This window comes from Pteropus vampyrus, unplaced genomic scaffold (assembly GCF_000151845.1).
Source record: "Pteropus vampyrus isolate Shadow unplaced genomic scaffold, Pvam_2.0 Scaffold408, whole genome shotgun sequence".
NCBI classification, from domain to species: Eukaryota; Metazoa; Chordata; class Mammalia; order Chiroptera; family Pteropodidae; genus Pteropus; species Pteropus vampyrus.
In genome coordinates, this window is record NW_011889189.1 from 337,348 (window position 1) to 356,843 (window position 19,496).

Here is a 19,496-nt window from a genome sequence, read left to right on the forward strand (position 1 = left end):
TACTTTATTAATCAAAGAAATTCCTCCCTCTTTTTGTATCAAAAATCTCCCAATCAGATAGGCTCTGGAGCCTTCCCTTACCTAACAAAATGTCTCATTCAGATGTTCACCCACCCCCACTCCCACCCACACCACCAAATGTACCAATTTCTCACTGGGGGAACTCTGCTGTTCTCCTTTAGCAGAGCTCCACAATCAGGCAGCGGAAGGCTTTAATCTGCAGAATTTGTGTCTTTGTTTTCCCCCATGCCTGTTTCACCATTGTATTTTGGAAGCAAGCAGTTTACTTTCTAGTTTTACAAGCCCAGAGATGGAAAGACATGTTGCTCCAAGATAAATCATACCCAGAGTCTCACTTGTATCTGATTTAGATAGTTTAAATAATGATATTTGGAATTTGAGAACTGACGAGATTTAAATGAGATTTGGATTTGATGTTGTAATAGGTCAAGACTTTGGGAGGGGTGTTAGAATGGGTAACTGTATGTGTGGGATGGATGTGAGCTTTTGGGCCCAGAGCGTGGACTGTGGTAGGCTGAAAAATCACACATACCCCACTCTCCCCGCTAGTTAAGAAAAGCTGTTTATATAAACTCTCTGGAAACTATGAATGTTACCTTATTTGGAAAGGGTCTTTTCATATGTGATTAAATTAAGAATCTTTATTATTATTATTATTTATGCCTACAGCACCTGGTCTTCCTAGGTAGTCTCCCATCTAAGTACTAACCAGGCCCAGCCCTGCTTAGCTTTTAAGATCAGACATCGGGCTTGTTCAGGGTGGCATGGCCATAGACCATGGACCATGGCTCCACTGGGGCACAAACTCAGGACCTTCTGCATGTAAAGCAGATGTGCTAACCGCTATACTATGGAACCACATCCTAAATTAAGGATCTTGAAGAGATAATCCTGAATTATCTGGGTGAGCCTTGAATCCATGGCAAATTTAGATACCAATTGGCTGTCCTATAATTCAACTCATATCCAACACTATCTATCCAGAGACAGCAACAAATTCTACAGGACAAGGGTTCAGTCCTACAAGACTGTCCCCTTTCCACTTCAGAGCCAATTGCAAGCCCAAGTTGTTATCTGTACTTCTGACTAGCCATAAATCAGAGGTTCCAGCGACCTCTTGCTTGGATCTAATTAATTCGTTAATGTGAATGAAAAAGGGATCCTATGAAAAGTAACCCCACAGGGTTACTGATCATAAATTCCTGACTGAATAGTTCATGGTGGGTAGTCACACTCAGGCCTATAACTTCTTTAGTAAAAGGTTTATCTTTGCCTTAAGCCAGCACTGTTCATTGTTCTTGTGCACCTGAACATACCTTTGAAATGCCAGAGTAACCCTCTTTAAATATTGCACATTAACCTTTTCTGGCCTGCAAAGTTTCTGTTGAGTAATCAGCTGATTGTCTCATGGAAGCTCCCTTGTAGCTAACTAAGTGCTCTCCTCTTGCTACTTTTAAGATTCTCTCCTTCTTTTTAACCTTTGGCATTTTAATTATGATGTGTCTTGTTGTAGGCCTCTTTAGGTTCATCTTGTTTGGGACTCTGCCCTTCCTGAGCTTGTATGTCTATTTCCTTCACCAGGTTAGGGAAGTTTCCCATCATTATTTCTTCAAATAGATTCTCAATTCCTTGTTCTCTCTCTTCTTCTGGTACCCGCCACGATCCAAACATTGGTAGGCTTGATGTTGCCCCAGAGGCCCCTTAAACTATTCTCATTTTTTTGCATTCTTTTTTCTTGTTGCTGTTCTAATTGGATGTTTTCTGCTACCTTATCTTCTAAATCGCTGATTTAGTCCTCTGCTTCTGTGGATTCCCTCTAATGTATTCTTTATTTCAGTTATTGCATTCTTCATTTTGACTGGTTCTTTTTATGTTTTCTATCTCCATTTTTATGTTTACTATCTCTTTGTTGAAGCTCTCACTGAGATCATTGAGCATTCTGATAACCAGTGTTTCGAACTCTGCATTTGGTAGATTGCTTGTCTCCATCTTATTTAATTTTTTTTTTTTCTAGAGTTTCTCTCTGTTCTTTCTTCTGGGACATGTGTCTTTGTCTCCCTATTTTGGCTACCTCCCTGTGTTTGTTTCTATGTGTTAGGTAGGGCTGCTATGTCCTACAATGTTAGTTAGAGTGGCCTTATGTAGCAGGTGTCTTATAGGGCCCAGTGGGACAAGCTTCCCTGGTCACCTGAGCTGAGTATTCCAGGTATGTCCCCTGTATGGGTTGTGTGTGCCCTCCTGTTGTAGCTGAGCCTTGGTTGCTACTTGCATGTCAGTGGGAGGGATTGACCCTCAGGCTGATTGACTGTGAGAACTGGCTGGTGAGGGGCTCACTCTATGGAGCAGGATTTGCTTTAGCAGGGCTCTGAGTGCCCGCCCAGTCTGCCCTTTAGGTGTTTTAATCTTGGATGTGGCCCTTGGTGGTGCTTAGGCTAAGTCTAAAGCTGGCCACCGGGCATGCCAGCCCTGGAGCCTCCCAGGAGGCTCCCCGCCACAGGTTAAGTTCAGTAGCAGCCAGTGCCTTGCCTGAGACCACCTGGCATAAGCTGTCAAGCAATCTGAAGATGGCTGCCACCCATACTGGGCTTAGAGGTGCCTCAAGAGGCCAAACTGCTAACTGAGCCAGCTGCCACCAGTGCTAAGCTTGAGCTGCTCAGCAAAAGGTACAAGGCGTGCCAAGGACAGTTGCTGCTTATTTATGTTTGGGGAATCTTTGAGAGATTTTAGGAAAGTCTGAAGCATGAGCCAAGACAGGCCATTTGTATGGAAAAGACACTGGAAGTAGTTTGGGTGGGCCTACAAGTTGGGTGGGGCAGGGTCTCCGGGAATCACCAGGGCAGAGCGACCAGTAATTAGCCAGGTTGATGGAGACTCAGATATGGCGGCTTACTGCATCAGCACGCTAGGTTGGGTGAGGGCTCTACAAACGAAATATGGCCTCTGCCAGCCCTTCTGTTTGGGAGAAAGCTGCCCCTCCAGCCCTCACCCTGAAGCCAGACAACTCAGTTCCTCTCCATATGTCCCTGGAGCCTTTTGAGCTGCTGACCCAGCACTGGAGCCCAGAGCAAGTTAGTCCATCAGCAAGTAAGTTTGTGCATGGGCCCTTTAAGAGGAATATCTGATACTCAAGCCGCCTTTCATCTCACTCTACCACAATCTCCACTGCTTTTCACACTGGCTTCCCCACATTTTAGTGTGTTACACTCTCTATATTAATTTACGTCTTTGTGTCAAATGTTCCTTTTCTATAAATGGAAAAATGATGATATCTGACTCATAGAATTGTATAAATTAAGTGAAAACTGCCTCACAGCACCTGGCTCATTCTAACCACTCAGTAAATGTGAGCAAAACAGGTAATTCTGTTGTCATGGAACATACAGTCCGCTTAGGAAGGCAGACATAAATTATTACAACTGTCATAAATTTTCGTAAAGGAGAAGTACAGTGTCCTACACAGGTGTGAGTAACAGTACTCTGTGGCAATCAGAAAAAGCTTCCTTTGAAAAATGAGAATTGAGCTGAAGCCTGAAGGATAAACACTACTAAATTAGGTGAACGTTTGATAGAAAGCATTCCAGCCAGAGGAAAATCCATCCCCTATATTTGGAGAGCCTGACATATTTTGGGAACTGAATAAATCCAGAAGGCTGAGGTGCCAAATCACTGCAGGTGAGGCCTAGTGACATGGGGTCTTTTAAGCTGTGCAAATTCCTTTAAATAGAAGAGTGAAGTTATTGCCCAATTATGCTGTGTAACAGAAACCTTATTCTTTAAGGTCAAAATATCTGGTACCGCTTATCTGTTTTGTGGCATTTATTAAAAACAATTTTATGTCTCTTGGCTTCCAGCAATAATTATAATTATTTTTAAATGAAGTATATGTAGACAGTATTTTCTTATGTCCCATTTCTCCATTTTAAATACATAAATAATTTCCAAAGTTATCTAAAATGTGAGGTTTGAGGGCACAGGCCTCCAAACTGCCAAGTTTTCCTGAGAATTCTAGCACTACCTACAAGTTTGAGGGTGTTCCCAAAACCATTCTCAGATTTCATAATTCACTAGAAGGACTCACAGAACTCACTCAGAGCTATTGTATACATGGTAATTTTTTATTATGGGGAAAAGATACATTAAATTCAGCCAAGGGAAGCAATATATAGAGCAGAGTCTGGGAAAGTTCCAAATGTGAAGCTTCTGTTGTCTTCAAGATGTATTACCCTCCTAGCAATGATGTGTGACAATATGCATTGAGTATTTCCAACAAGGAAGCTTACCCAAGCTTTGGAGTCCAGAGTTTTTATTGGGACTGCATCATGTGTGTATGACTGATTGATTGAATGATTGCCTATGTGGTTGTACTCAGTCTCTAGACTCCCATTCTCCAAAAGTCAAGCTGATACCTGTGGACCAAGGGCCCACGATGACTTATCTCATTGGCATGAACTATCAGATGTGGACCAGGAGGCCCACCATGAATAACGCAGACACTCCTATCATTGAAGAAATTCAGAATTTAGAAGTTACCCCATGCTGGGGACAAAGGCCAGAATGTTTCTTTGGCCTGGCCAAGTGATTAACTTACTGTAAAGGCCACCTCCTGGGCTTTGGCCAAGATTCTCACAGTAAAACAATCGTATTTGTCTGGACATTTCCATTTAGTATAGCTTTTATGTGACAGACAGAGCAATAATATCATTGTGAATTTGCCTCACATTTAGAGGAGCAAAGCTGGGGTAGAAATAGGTTTAAAGAAACAACTGAAATATCCTATAAAACCATTACAACATTTTTATATTTTTGTGCCTTTACTTATCATTATTTGTGTCTTATGATAAACATGCAGAGTTATATAGTATAAAAATTAGTTGATGATTGGGTAAATCCAGTTCTTTCTCATGTCAGTTGTTTTCCATTAGTATTACATCCTGAGGAGGCTTTAACTCAATTTCCAAACTTGATCATCAATATTACTAGTATAATCTTACCAAAAATGACAATGTTGTTCCATATCATAGTAAGGCAATAAATGTGACTTAAAAAATAAGTTAAAAGTTACTGGACAGCCCAGATTCAAAGGGAAGGGAATTAGACTCTACCTCATGTGGAAGGAATAGCAAAAAATTTGTAGCTCATCTTTAATCTATCACAAATTATTTTTCTAAAATATTGTAATAAGGAGCAGAGTATCACTGGATCTCTTCATTTCTTTCTAAGAAAATAGCAAAATAGCAGTATGTTTATACACATTAGTTGTAATATAAATTAAATTTATGGTAGAATTTATTTTCTTAGTAGTGTTTTAAAATTGAATATTCAAATGAAATGGCTAATACTGTATAGATCGTGAAGGATAACGGGCCAAACTATACGTGCATTTGAGGGAATTACCTCTATCATAATACAATGTCTTAACTTATACTCACATAAATTGATTTCTTTCTGTGTTTTGCAATCTTTGCCTTTGCTGCATTTATAGAATGTAGCCAATTCTTTTTATTAAAAATATGTATTGACACTTAAGTATAATTTATATACGTCTAATATATTTACACAGATTTTTATCATCTGTTATAGACATTGTCTTGCCTACAAAAGCATTCAGTATTTGTTGTAATTCATGAAAGAAAAGATGAGCATAAAACAGGTCTAGGAAGACAATAATCTGCTCTGTATTTAATAGAAAGCAATTATGTCAAACAATTATAAGGATAAGGAACAGCAATACCCGAGCTTACCCAAAACCTTGTGAAGGCTATTTGCCAGTTTTTCACTGCAGCTACTTATTATGTAAGTTTTATCTGCTATATTTAAATCAACTTTGTAAAAAGTTAGAATGCTTTTGCTTCAAATTCAGTTTTAGTTCATTCTATGGCATGTATATTATTTTTGTTATCTCTCTTTATGAGGACAAGGGGAGTCGAAGCTATTATAATGGTGGAATTCTAGTTGCGACTTTTTTTGGTATTAAGTGAGATTATTTATTCATAATGTATTGTTTCATTCATATAACAAAATATTTCTTATTAAAGTATGTTTGACATACAATAATATATTAGTTTCACAGTATGACATTTTTATCGCTAACTCTGTAAGTCTTTAATCTATGAGCTTGATGGATTATTCTTTGTTTTTGAAAGTTTACTTCAAGAAAGTTTTTTGGGGGTGGATGGGTTATAAGTACACAAGTATGCATTCTTACGTATTGACAACTATCTAAAATTTTATGGTACTTTCCTTCTTTCTCGTAATCTTTCATTTATTCATTCAAGACTTTTAATTAAACTCTTACGATGTTCCTAGCCCTATGATAGACATTGAAGGTCAAAATGTGACTAGAAAATGTTACTCGATAAAATACAGGATTCTTAGTTAACTTTGAATTTTGGATAAACAACATATTTATACTAAAAATTATTATTTACTTGAAATTCAAATATAACTGGGTATCTTATAATCTTTTTTATTTCATTTATTTATTCATGTATGCTAACTATGACAGCCTGTTCCTGATCTGTTATCATTTGAAGTCCAGTGGACAAGGCAGATACTAATCAAATAATCTTGCAGGTAAATAAAAAATTATAACTGAGATAAGTGTTACCATGAATAGGTACAGAGCTCCTGAAGGAGAAAATAATCAAAAAGAAGTCTGGTCTGGAAGAGGACATCAGAGAAGACTGCTCTGTCGAAGTGCCAATGGACCTGAGGTCCTGAAGGAAAGGAAACAGAACTATGTTCTAACCCTTACTTTTAAACAATTTTATGTTAAATTGGGGTGTGTCTAACTTCAAAGGTACAAGCAATAGAAAGCCCGATGGCTCAGCCTGGTACAGAAACAGAACCTTGTTTCAGGGATGACCCAGTGATTTTCATACCTGGCATCTGACTAATAATAAAGACTTGTACATAAATGTGGTACAGGAGAGTTCTATTTTAATATTCAATTCCTAATCCCATGGACATTTCCTGGGATCAGAGAAGAAAAGTTGCTTGTCCCGTCAGACCTCTGGTCTTTGCTCCTGCCAGTAAGAAGGAATATGTCTGGGTCTAAGCAGGAGGGAAGACTTATTCAGCCGCTGGTGGGAAAGACACAGATCTGTGACCCACTCACTTGGGAGTTGCCAGACAAGAGTGTTGCAAGTGAACACACCCTACAGTGCCTCTGGCAGGATTAAGGCTCTCACACTTTCCCAACTGCCCAACTTGTGATTCCTCCCTCCTTCCCAAGTTTCTCTCTGCCTGTAATATAAAAAATGGTCCTGTATAGCTTGTATTAATTATTCAGGTTTTGAATATGATCATTGTTCATCATCATCATAATGAGAATAGTCCTGCCACAGGTTTATATATTTATTCCCATATGCTCAGGTTCTTTTAATTATCTTATTTATCTTTATGATGTCTGCTAAATAAGTGGTAGAGTGACTGTTATTATATCAATATTTATGGATACAGGACACTTAACAGAGTGTCTCTAGGTGAGTTGCCTGAGCCCTTTTTTTGACACAATCCACACTAAGATTTACTGTTGACCCAGTGTCCTAGCTTTGTCTGGAGCCATAACAAGCTAGTTAGAAGTGCAAGGCACAAACTGACCAACTGAAAAATAATTATCTGGAAAAAATATTAATAAGTGTAAATAATATATAATCACAAAACTATGTAGTCAATTAGTTAAAAGTTATCAAGAATAAACTGACATATATAACTATGTCAAAAGTACCACTTGTTAAATTATAAAATTGTGAGATTCATAATTTTATTATCATGGCAAACAGCATTATTATCAATTACAGCATTTTGGACCTCAAGGGTATCATATGCTCTAAATTTACTAATAAATTATGAGTATTACAAATCTGCAAATATGGGAATATTTAAACTTTTTCTCAAAAGTTATGAAGTACTTTTTGAATTTTAATAGCATAATGTATTCCTTTCATAAAAGCCAATGCCTGTGGGGAAAAATTTAAGCAATCTGTGTTTTTAATATCTCAACTTCTTTGTATAGCACTTTGTTTTCTGAATAACAGTATTTTTCATAAGTATGTCTATCTTATTTTATAGTGATTTTATGTTTATTTGACTCTAAACTAATGTAAACATCAAATGTATAAAAGATCTATGGATTTTGTAGTTATATAATGCTGTATTTTTTAAAAAACAAAGGTTTTATTTTTCTAGAAAAATTTGAGAAACTAGAATACATGTACTTTTTTGAAAGAGCCAGCTTTTGATTATTCAACTTTATGAAAGCTAGAGATTTTCTTATTTATAACTGGAAACTCAATTATCAAAATCCTGCTTTTGCATATAGGTTCCTATCTTGTTTCTGTAAAAAATAGACAGGTAAATTAAAAAAAAAAAAAAAGAATAATTATTTACAGATCGGTCCTCAAAAATAACTTTACTTTTTTTTTTTTCAAACTGCATATGTTCTTTGCAGCTACCTTAGATATACTGTAAGGCAGAAGGAGCTCAGTCCCTCTGAAGTCAAAGTGGGGCACGTTAATCTGTACCAAAGAGGGTTTCAAATAAGAAGTCTCCCCATAGAAACAGTGACATTAAAAATTGCAGAGCAGAAGTACATCTCCCAAATCTACCAGATTACCTGTATGGTTTTTACAATCTGCCTGTGAAATACGCCCACCGGATTTTGAAATTAATTACCCCAACCTTGAAGATCCATTTTATAGTGAACATACCTGTAACTGATGAGAATGTGGTGTTGCATTTCAGATGAACTGGAATTTAAAGAAGAGAGAATGAAAGGAGGAAGGGAGGGAGAGAGAGAGTGAGAGAGAGAGAAAGAGGAAGAGAAAGAGAGAAAAACAGAAAGAAAAAGAAAGAGAGAGAAAAGGAATACTTTAGAACTACCACACACCATCTTTGCATATTGTACAGAATTCACTCTGCAGTAGCACAAAATGGAAGAGAAATGGCACCCGAGCCCAGAATTTGTGCCACTCTCCAGGGTGCCAGCAACTCTATGTAAACACCTTTAGTGCATTCTTACCACAGTTTTATGACATTGGTATATTGGCTCTACTTTATTGGTGAGTTACTGAAAGAAAGAGATCTTTCAACTGGGTCAAAAAGAAGTCTTTAGAATGCTTTCCTGCCGCTCACGTGGATCTATCAGATTTCAGACTGAGAAAAGTAGAAGAGTATTTAGTGAGAAGAACAATGGAAAGTCTCTGGAAGCAAAAATTGAACTAATGCAGTCTTCAGACTAGATACATAGATGGTGGAGGTTAAAAAGAAAGTGCCCAAAGCAGAACATGTTAAAGGAATTTGAGAAAGCACAACCTACTCTTCTCCCTTTAGTCAATCCAACCCTACCCCACCCCACCCCATCCCACCAAATGTAAGAGTGAAAAATAATTAGACAGTGTCAAAGCCAAGATTCATCTACTTCCCTATTTTATATAGAGCTGGCAGTGCTGGTGGTCTTGGACTCTGGTTTATGTGAATTTTACCATTGCCAGATTTCCCAAACCTTGCCTAATTTCATTGCTTTCATATGTTTTCAGTCCCCAAATTTCTAAGGATTCCAAAAAAAATTCTCTTATGATTTGTCCTGTTGCTATTTAGTTTCCAGTGTTGTCATTGCTTCACGTGACTATTTCCTCAAATAGCCTTAGCAACATTAATTTTCGTTATGCTTCTTTTCACATTACTAAGGAGGAAAGATCACCTAAATCAGATTTTAGTGCACTCTCACTGTTGACTCTTTATAATAATTACATTCTCAGCAATCAACAGTGGTGTCAAATTTCAAATGCCTTGGAATTATTTTACTTGTCATAATTCAGATCTATTTTTCAGAGACTCTTATCTAAAATTAAACCACTTTCATAATGGTATGGCCTTGGAATCTGTCATACCGTCTCTCCTTCTATTATTTAAACTTACTGCAAAGAACTAATAGAAAGTGACTAGATTCTGAATAATTAGTTCTTTTTAAGACTTGTTATTTGAGAAGAATACTATTTTAAGTGTTCTTACTAATCCACGTTACATCATTTCCAAACGGGAGTACTGGAGTAACAAGGTTTACTGAACTCCAAATCTGTTTTACCTGAAAGAAGTAAATTGTTCTTGAAATTTTTTAATCATCCATGACTACTGTTACAGTTTTATTTTCCCCCTAAAGGTTGTCATTATTAGCACTTATATTTAGAGAACGTTTTGATCTAACTTAGGAACCATTAGAACCTAGAAAAAAACATTGGCTCTTAATAGAGCATCACCTAACATTCAATAAGGATATTATGAAACATTAATTCCTTCAGTGGAGCAAAACCCATTGCAGCACTCTGCATTGGTATCTGGAATAATTCTTTCTACAAGTCTAGCAGGTCACTGACAGTAAAGGCCTTTCTTAACACAAACAACCTGTTCAGGTAGATTAGGTTTTTTTTATTATTATTATTATTTCCTTTTCTTAAACTTAAATAGATTTTGTAGGAATTTGCTGTGTGTTACATTTCTCCTCATAAACAGAATGATGTATCTTTGACCCAACACTAAAGAAACTGTGAGAACATATGAAATAGACTCTATCAAGAATGGTACTTTGTAATTATGAAGTATTATAATATGTTGTATGCTATAAACATGAGAACATATTTTAAAGTAGTAAGGTGTGCATTTCTATATCTACATATATGTGTACACTATAATAAATCAGAATTATTCTGTAAATGTATTTTACACTATTGCTTTGACTATTGCCTTCATCATGGTATCTCTTCAGTCAAAAAAAAAAACTAACAAAGTAGATATTTCTAGTTCACTTAAAATCATGGTCTTAAAGCGAATCAATCATGCAAAGATATTATTTATAAAACTTCTAATTTGTTCAGATAGATGGATCCCAAATAAGTTATGAAAATCATAATTAATATTCTGAGTCCCAAAGACAATTGACTTAGATGTTTAAAAATTAAACTATAACAGTGCTTTATGTTACATTTCTATAATCTGTTGGGTTTAGTTTTTGCCAAAAAGTATCTTTCAGAGTCATCTCTTGTACCTCCTTAGTTTAATGATTTGAAGTTGGAAAGAGGTAAAAGTAGTGTGAGATGAGAATAGCATTTGGTAAGAAATTTTGAAATCGAATAGAAACCTAATAATTTTTGAAAATCATGCTCAATGCCAAACTCTTATCATTGTGAAAGAAATAACTTTAGTCAAGTTTTGTGTGATATTAAAAATATTTCCATGATGTAATTGGTTTCTTGGAATTTTGTTGTTTGTATTTTATTTTTTGATTGCTAATACATTTGTTTTTTTGAACCTAAGATTATACGTTGAATCTCAACAATGGTAAACTATGAGATTTGGAAAGCCATATCAAGAGCAACTTGTTCAGCTAATTCCTGGGATTTAGGATTCCTAGAGCACCTTGTCTATTTGCTAATAGACTACTTAGATATTGAAGTTTAGGCTAAATACAGTTATGCAAATAGAAATCATTCTTGGCCTAAAAATTATATCTTGTTATAACAGAAGTGAACATACAAACTACCAATTGTCAAAGAGACTGCAAACCTTTATCTAAAAATAACCATTACACATTCCAATGTAGAGAGGAAAGCTTGGATAATGAAATAGTCAATAGTGGGGAAGCCTTGAAAACACCCTAAACAGACCACCAAAACAGATCGTAGTTTGCAATTTCTTCATTCGTGTCATTGCTGTCAAAGTCCTCCAATTAGCCAGGCTTACAACATGAAGGGTTAATTCCATACTGTGCGTGGTCTCCTAAACAATCAGGCACTTTTTTTCTCAGCTGTTTTCAAATAGGTCTGATCACCTCTTTCTCAGGCTCCTTTAGTAGGCTAATTGCTCCCTGTCTATATTCCTTTTCACCAAAGGAAAAAAAAGTTGCTTGCTAATTCTACATTGATCTCCTGAAAAATAGATGATAGGTAGATGATGATGATAGATAGATAGATGACAGATGATAGATGATAGATGATAAATGATAGATAGATAGATGATAGATTAGATAGATAGATAGATGACAGATGATAGATGATAGATGATAAATGATAGATAGGTAGATGATAGATAGATAGATAGATAGATAGATAGATAGATAGATAGATAGATAGATAGATAGATGATAGATGATAGGTAGATAGATACATAGATAGATACATAGATGATGATGATAGATAGATAGATAGATAGATGATAGAGAGATGATAGAATGAGGATGAACTGATTCTTATGTATTTTTTTCTATCCCCAAAATCAGAATTTCTTAAATTGCAGGTCAGGACTCACAGCTTATAAAATCAGTTTAATTCATTGATGAGCTTTCTTTTAATGAAATACATTAAAAAAGAAAATAGTGGTGCATAGAGTAAATGTGCAATGTGTGTGTGTGTGTGAGAGAGAGAGAGAGAGAGAGATTGGTTTGTATTTTGCATTTTAATGTAAAATGTATATTTTACTGTGGATCATGGTCATAATTTTTTTTAATTGACCAAAATGATATTCCTATTTATTCATATATAGGGGTATTCATCCATTTAACACATTGAGTACACTGAAAATATAAAAGAATAAAATGGTCTCTATCTTCGAGGAACTAACATTCTCTTAAGAGAAACTGATATGGAGATAAGCAATTTTAGTGTGATATACATAAACTCTAGAATGCAAAGTATAGATAATTTTCTGGGAACATAGAAGAGGAAGTAATAGCAGTTCCTTAAGAATCTCTTGTTTACTAAATATTCATTCTTCTGATGGGAATTAAACTCAGTATGCTAAGTTTAATTAAAATGTTTTAAAGCTATTAGTTCTATATCCATTTTCTCCTCTTCTTTTAAATGTTATATGGTTATTGGCCAATAATGGAGCAGTAACATAAAATTCTGTGTGATAATATTATAAAAATAATAAATTCCTTTTTAATAAACTTGAATGGTTTTTAACAATTGATATCTAGTAGACTACTTCAGAAAAGCAATATACATATATATATGTATATATAATCTTCAGAAAAGCTTTATCAGTGAAACAGAAAAAACTGACCTCCAGAAAGTTTTATGAAATGAAAAAACCTGGTCATAGTAAATCACCTGTTTTAATCTTTTCTCATAGTTCTCAAACATAATATGTGTACACATGAAGTTCTATGTTGATAAATATCGATGCCTAAAAAAACATATCAATGACTCGAAAATATTTGGTTAATATAGTAGATTTAAAATAATAGAAGCTTGGTGCCTGGCCAGCTCAATCAGTAGAGCATGAGACTCTTAAAATTATAGACACTGGTACTAAGTTTTCATTTTTCTTTCCCTGAAATGCAATGTACTTTAGGTTGATTGGATCGACGTTAAGAGCCAAATAAATGAATCTTTTTCATAAAAAGATTTAAAAAAAACACGAGACTCTCTCTGCTGCAAAAATTAGAATTCCAGTCAGATATTAAAAAAAAACAGTGGCATGTCCTTCTGCAAATATAACCAAAACATGCTACCAATTTAAATAGAGCACTTTTCTGAAACCTCATTAAACAGACCCTGAATGTGTAACATATCTGTTCTCTTGAATTCTTAGTACGTGCTTTTTGAATAAGTGGTATTTATTCTTTCTCCAGCTTTAATTAATCTGTCATTATTTTTCATTTGGAATCCATTAGAAGTTTTTATATGTTCTGGTTCCAATTCATAATTTTAAAGCTAAGGAGCATGTCTGAACAGTTAAACATATATGCACACTCTCCTTCCTGACCCCATTGCTTTGACTAGAGCTTGTTTTCTGTGATGCCGCATGAAGGTTTTTATGTAACACATTTTCTAAGGCTAAATTATATTATAAAGTCCTAAATTATATTATAAAGTTGCTTTGAGGAATCGCAGTCCAGAGTACAAGCCTCTGAAGTTATGCCTATTTTAGGAGTTTGATGATTGAATGATCTAAAAAAAAATGAAAAGAAAAAGGAAAAAGGAAAAGGAAATAAAAAAGTTCTCCTTTTTATTTAACTCCTTGAAATAGCTTGAAATTTTATTAGTTAAATTTTCAATATATTACATTTACGTTAGTAAAAACTACAGATTCTCATAATAAAATCTTTAGGTCACTGGTTTTGGTAGTGAAGCAGTCTAGTTTTATTTGCTGAGAAGTCCTGAGTTTCTTAATAATGAATATTGTGTGTGTGTGTGTGTATGTGTGTGTGTGTGCACGCGCGCACGCATGCTATAAATCTGAGAATTTTTATGTGATATACGTAAACTAGTTTTATATATTGAAAATATCTATTTACTTCTTTGAGAATTTTCCCTTGAAGATTATGTAGCATTTTAAAATATAATCAATTTCTCTTAATATTTATATCTCTTCTGGTATATGATATGTCATTAATTTATCCATATCAAGACATGATAGCTAATGATTGCGTAGAGCTTTACAGATTCAAAGACTTATCTCATATATTAATATATTTGATTCTCCTAATAACCATATGAACTAGATATGGCATAAAACATTTTTATTGCCAATTTACAGATAAGAAAATAAGGCCCAAATAGATGAAGATATTTGCTTAAGAAGTAGGTATTAAAAGGTGAAGATAGGACATAAATCTATTATCTTCTGACTCCAAATTCCATATTTTGCATATAATCTAATTATATAAAACAGCAAAAAAAACCCAGTTATATTAGTTAGGGATCTCCAGAGAAACAGAACCAAAAGAAAATTTGTCTGCCTGTCCATCTGTCTGTCTGTCTCTCTTTCTCTCTCTCTACCTATCTATCTGTCTAGATATTAAAGGAGATTTATTATAGGAATTGGTTCACATAGTTATAGAGACATAGAGGTCCCATGATCTACCATCCGTAAGCTGGAGAACAAGGAAAGCTGACTGTAATTTAGTCTTCATCTGAAGGCCTGAGAATAGGGGAGTTGATGATGTAAGTCCCAGTCTGAGTCAGAAGGCCCAAATACGAGGAACACCAAAGTGCAAAACAGGAGAAGATAGATGATTAAGCTAAGAGAGAAAATTTACTCTTCTTCAGCCATTTTGTTCTATTCAGATCCTGAATAAATTGGATGATGCCCATCAGCATTGCTGAGGATGACCTTCTTCACTCCATCTACTGATTCAAATAGTAATCTCTTCCAGAAATAACCTCACAGACATACCTAGAAATTATGTTTACCAACAACCTAGGCATCTTTTAATTTAGTAAAGTTGATACATAAAAATTAACCATCACACCACGATTCTTAGAATTGTGCATTATTGCCGACACTATGCTGAAGTTCATTTTCTGAAAGCTCCATAGGGCCCTATATCTGCCCAGGTGGCTAAACCCTCCTCCTCTGCACCCATACTTGTTCTGTCTACCTTGTATTTCTCTGCCCTGGATCCTGTCTCAGTAGAGTTTGGGAACTCTTACCAGTGGAAAACTCTGTGAAACTCAGTGTTATGTTAAATCAGGAAAGGAAAATTTGGTCGAGGAATAGAGTTTCTAAAATTTAAGGGCCCTCTATTGGCAAGCACTATACTGGGTGCTTTCTACATAGTAATTCTCTTATCAAATATAACAATCTATGACACGGGCATTCTCAACCCCACTTCAAGGTGAGCTAACTAGGATATGGAAAAGTTAATTTCATCACTGCCAAAACTCCCTTGATATGTTACTGGGAGCTTGGTATTCAACCTAACATCTGTGTGGCCTAAAGTCTAGCATCTTTCTACTATGCCATTCTGTAGCAATATGCTTGTGAGAGTATTTGTTCTGAGATGAAGTGCTTCTTCAAAAGTATAAGAACATCTAGACTTTTTTATTTTTGAGCAAGGAGTTTACATCAGCTATTATTTTTACTTACCAAGTAGAAGACCTGACATATACAATGAGCTTTACAACTTCCTCAGTCAGATCATAGGAAAGGATTTGTCATGAGAAGCTGTGCAGATTGTCATTATCAAAGAGGACTGGATTGAAATCAAAAGCAATGTTTATGACGACTGTCGAAGAAAGTCAAGGTTAAGCTGTATTACATGATGTTGGCTTATAGATTAGCTATACAGACAACATATTTAATTCATGGCAGTTTTTGCAACCCTAGCAATAAGAAGAGAGCTTGGAAAGCAAATAGTGCTAGATAAGGACAATGAGGGAAATCAAAAAGCAGAGTGGAACACGCTTGTTAAAATTTTACATAAGTATATGTCCCATGAATTCTTCAGAATTTCACATAATTAAAGTCACCTAAATGGTAAAATTTCTAATGTCCACGCTACAGTTCATAATCCATCTTTTAAAAAAAATACAAATCATCTCACCAATCTAATTGCACTCTTTAACTCATATTTATTTATTTTTTTGTTTGCTTATTTGTAGCACGTGACATGATAGTCAGATACTTAGACTCTAAAACAATGCAGATATTTTAGAAATAGACTGAAGTCAGGAAGATGGACTGGTCTATAACCAGTAAAGTTCACAAAATATATCAATATTCCCAAGTTTATAGATAAAAATATACAAATAAATCTAATCTTAAGAAAATCAAGTATATGAATGTTCAATTTACAAAATAGAAGTATACTTTATTTTTGTTGTAGAGGATTTATTGCACTCCTGACACAGCTAAAACAGATTTCAGTTTATCAAAACAGCAGGAATATTTACAATCAAATTTCCCAGATTCTAGCAAGTGTCAAATTTTGAAAACATCTATATTTGACTGTTGATTGCATTTTTTTAATCAATTTTCTAATTTTCTAAGAATCCCTTTCATTCTCCCTCCCCCATAAAATCATTCTCCTGCCTAAATTTCTAACTAAAGTTGAAAGGTATTTTTATTTATGCAGCATAAAAATATGTATTAATTTTCAAACTTAAAATACCAGAGAAAATGTTCTCTTGCACAGAACGACTGGCTCAAAGAACAGGCTAGCACGAGTACCACTCTTCAGAATGCTTGGAACTTTCATGGGACCCCAAAGGAATATCCCTGGGTCCGGCCACTCCTCTTATTCAGTTAATTTCCTGGAAATCATGAGCCTTCTTTTCTCTGCAGTGTAGATATATTAACTCCTCCAATGGCATGTTCTTAAGTCAAGTAATAAAACTACACTGACTTTTTGTGTTTTGTGATTAACCTTCATTTTTCAAATGGCTGAAGGGATTGAATATATCTTTGAGATAAAGTTGTTTCCACTACCTATCTGCTGATGGAAAGGAACTAAAAATAACTGGCATAAAAGTTTCAGTGGAAAAGCCAAATAAAGAATCATGTTCACCAATCATTTGAGAATCCCCCAAAAGGCAATACACCTCCCAAAAAGGACATAACCATGATGTTAAAACTACTGGTGAGAAAGAATCTTACTATACACTGAGGAAAGAGTATATATTTTAATTATAAAACTACCAAAACATGTTTTCCTTCCCCAAATTTTTATGTAAATATATATAATTGCAATGTTTGAGTGTAAAAAAAAATTCTATAGTTAATAATTATAAGAAGTGATTTATGTAGACAAAAAATTACCTTTATATTTTTGTTTAAAATTATGGAATTGACAATTTCAACTATAATATTGGGAAACTCAGCTAAAAGTTTATAAAAAAATGTAGTTAGATTTCTGCCTCACACAATATGTATGAGAAATTTCCAGGTGAATGAAAGACCTGAATGTTAATATCAAATAAGAACCAATACTAACAACTATAAAAGTATTAAAGTTAAATATACATATATTCATACATACACACATATAGGGGAAGATCTTTCTAAGAAAAATATAAACACCTGAATTCATCACAATAATAGTCAATATTTGCTTTGAGAAAAGTTACCTTAATCAAAGCTAAGACAAATTATACATTGGACAATAATATGTAAAGCTAATAAAAGGAATGATGAATACTCAGAATATATAAAGAGCTCCTACAAATCAATATGAAAGGACAACCAAATAAAAACATGAACAAAAAAAGAAAAAATACAAAGGTCAATACATGTGTGAAAAGATATTTTAACTCCTTGATAATAAGAGAGATAAGAAAGAAAATAATGCTATATATTTTTGACCCATTAGATAGGCAAAACATTTATAAGATTGATAATATCCAGCATTGGAGAGAAAAGAGACATTCATAAACTTTTCATGGGTGTATCATTCGTAATGTCTTTATAGAAAGCGATTTAGCTAGCATTCTTATTTTAAACATTAAATGAATCCTAGAAAATTATTCTAAAATTTTAATTTCTCATATGCACGAAAGTATATGTATTAGTAATTTGAATATATTACTTATTATGGGGGCAAAATGTTGAGAGGACTTAGAACTTTGGTTCTAGAGTCAGACAGCTTGTAATCTAATCAGGGTTCTCTGCGTACTAACTGGGTAACCTTTAATTTGACGCTTTGATTTATTCATCTGTAAAATATTCCACGGAGTTGTTATAAGGATTAAATAAGATTATACAAGTAAAGAGCTTAGGACTCAGTAGCACAGAATACCCATTATTTACTAGATTCTCTTCCCCTAGTATCAGACTCCTGATGCTGATAGGGACAACAATATACCCAGCTAAAAAATACACACATTTCCCCACCTTTCTTGTATCTAAAGATAGCCAAGTGACACATTTCTGACAAATATAAGCAAAAAAATCACTGAGTCTGTATATTATTTTCCTAGGGCTTCCTTAACAAAATACCGCAGACCGAGTGGCTTAAACAACAGAAATTTATTTTCTCACAAATCTAGAGTTTAGAATTATGAGATTAAGGTGTCAGCAGAAATAATTTCTTCTAAGGACTCTCTCTTGGGCTTGTAGGTGGTCACCTTCTTCATACGGTCATCCCTCTATGTGTGTCCATGTCCTAATCATTTCTTACTATAAGGAGATACCAGTCGTATTAAATTAGGGTCTACTATAATGACTTCATTTTAACTTAATTACCTTTTAAATTCTTTTTCTCCAAATACAGTCACATTCTGAGATATTAGGAGTTAGGAATTCAACATATGAATCGTGGAAGAACACAGTTCAGCCCATAACAATATGGTTTCCAGGAAAGCACTTTAACAAGGTCATAAGCCCAATTGCATGTTGTCTTTTTTCCTTCATTCTGCCTGGAATGTGGATAAAAGGGCTGAAGCTGGAGCAGCTATTTTACGACCTTGAAGAAAATGCTAAGAGAATCTTAGCATACATACTTCTCCCTGACATACTCAAACTGTAAAATCATCAATGAATTCTGTCCCTGAACATCCTGATGTGTGTGTATGGGGTGTGGCGGGGAGGGGGATTGAGGGGGGGTAAAATTTATCTCTTTATTTGAAATTTCTGTTACCAAATTTCTGTAGCTAAATCCAAATCCACATTGAGATAGTAGTGTTCAATAAAATTTAATTCCCAATAATTATAATTAAAAGTTTTTTAAAAAGAAAGAACTTATATGTCCATCAGAG

General features: G+C 34.7%; 1 pseudogene; it reads right to left on the reverse strand.

Annotated features, from left to right (window-relative positions):
* Positions 1 to 681: 681 nt before the first annotated feature.
* On the reverse strand, positions 682 to 797 carry LOC111731913 (annotated as a pseudogene).
* Positions 798 to 19,496: the final 18,699 nt, after the last annotated feature.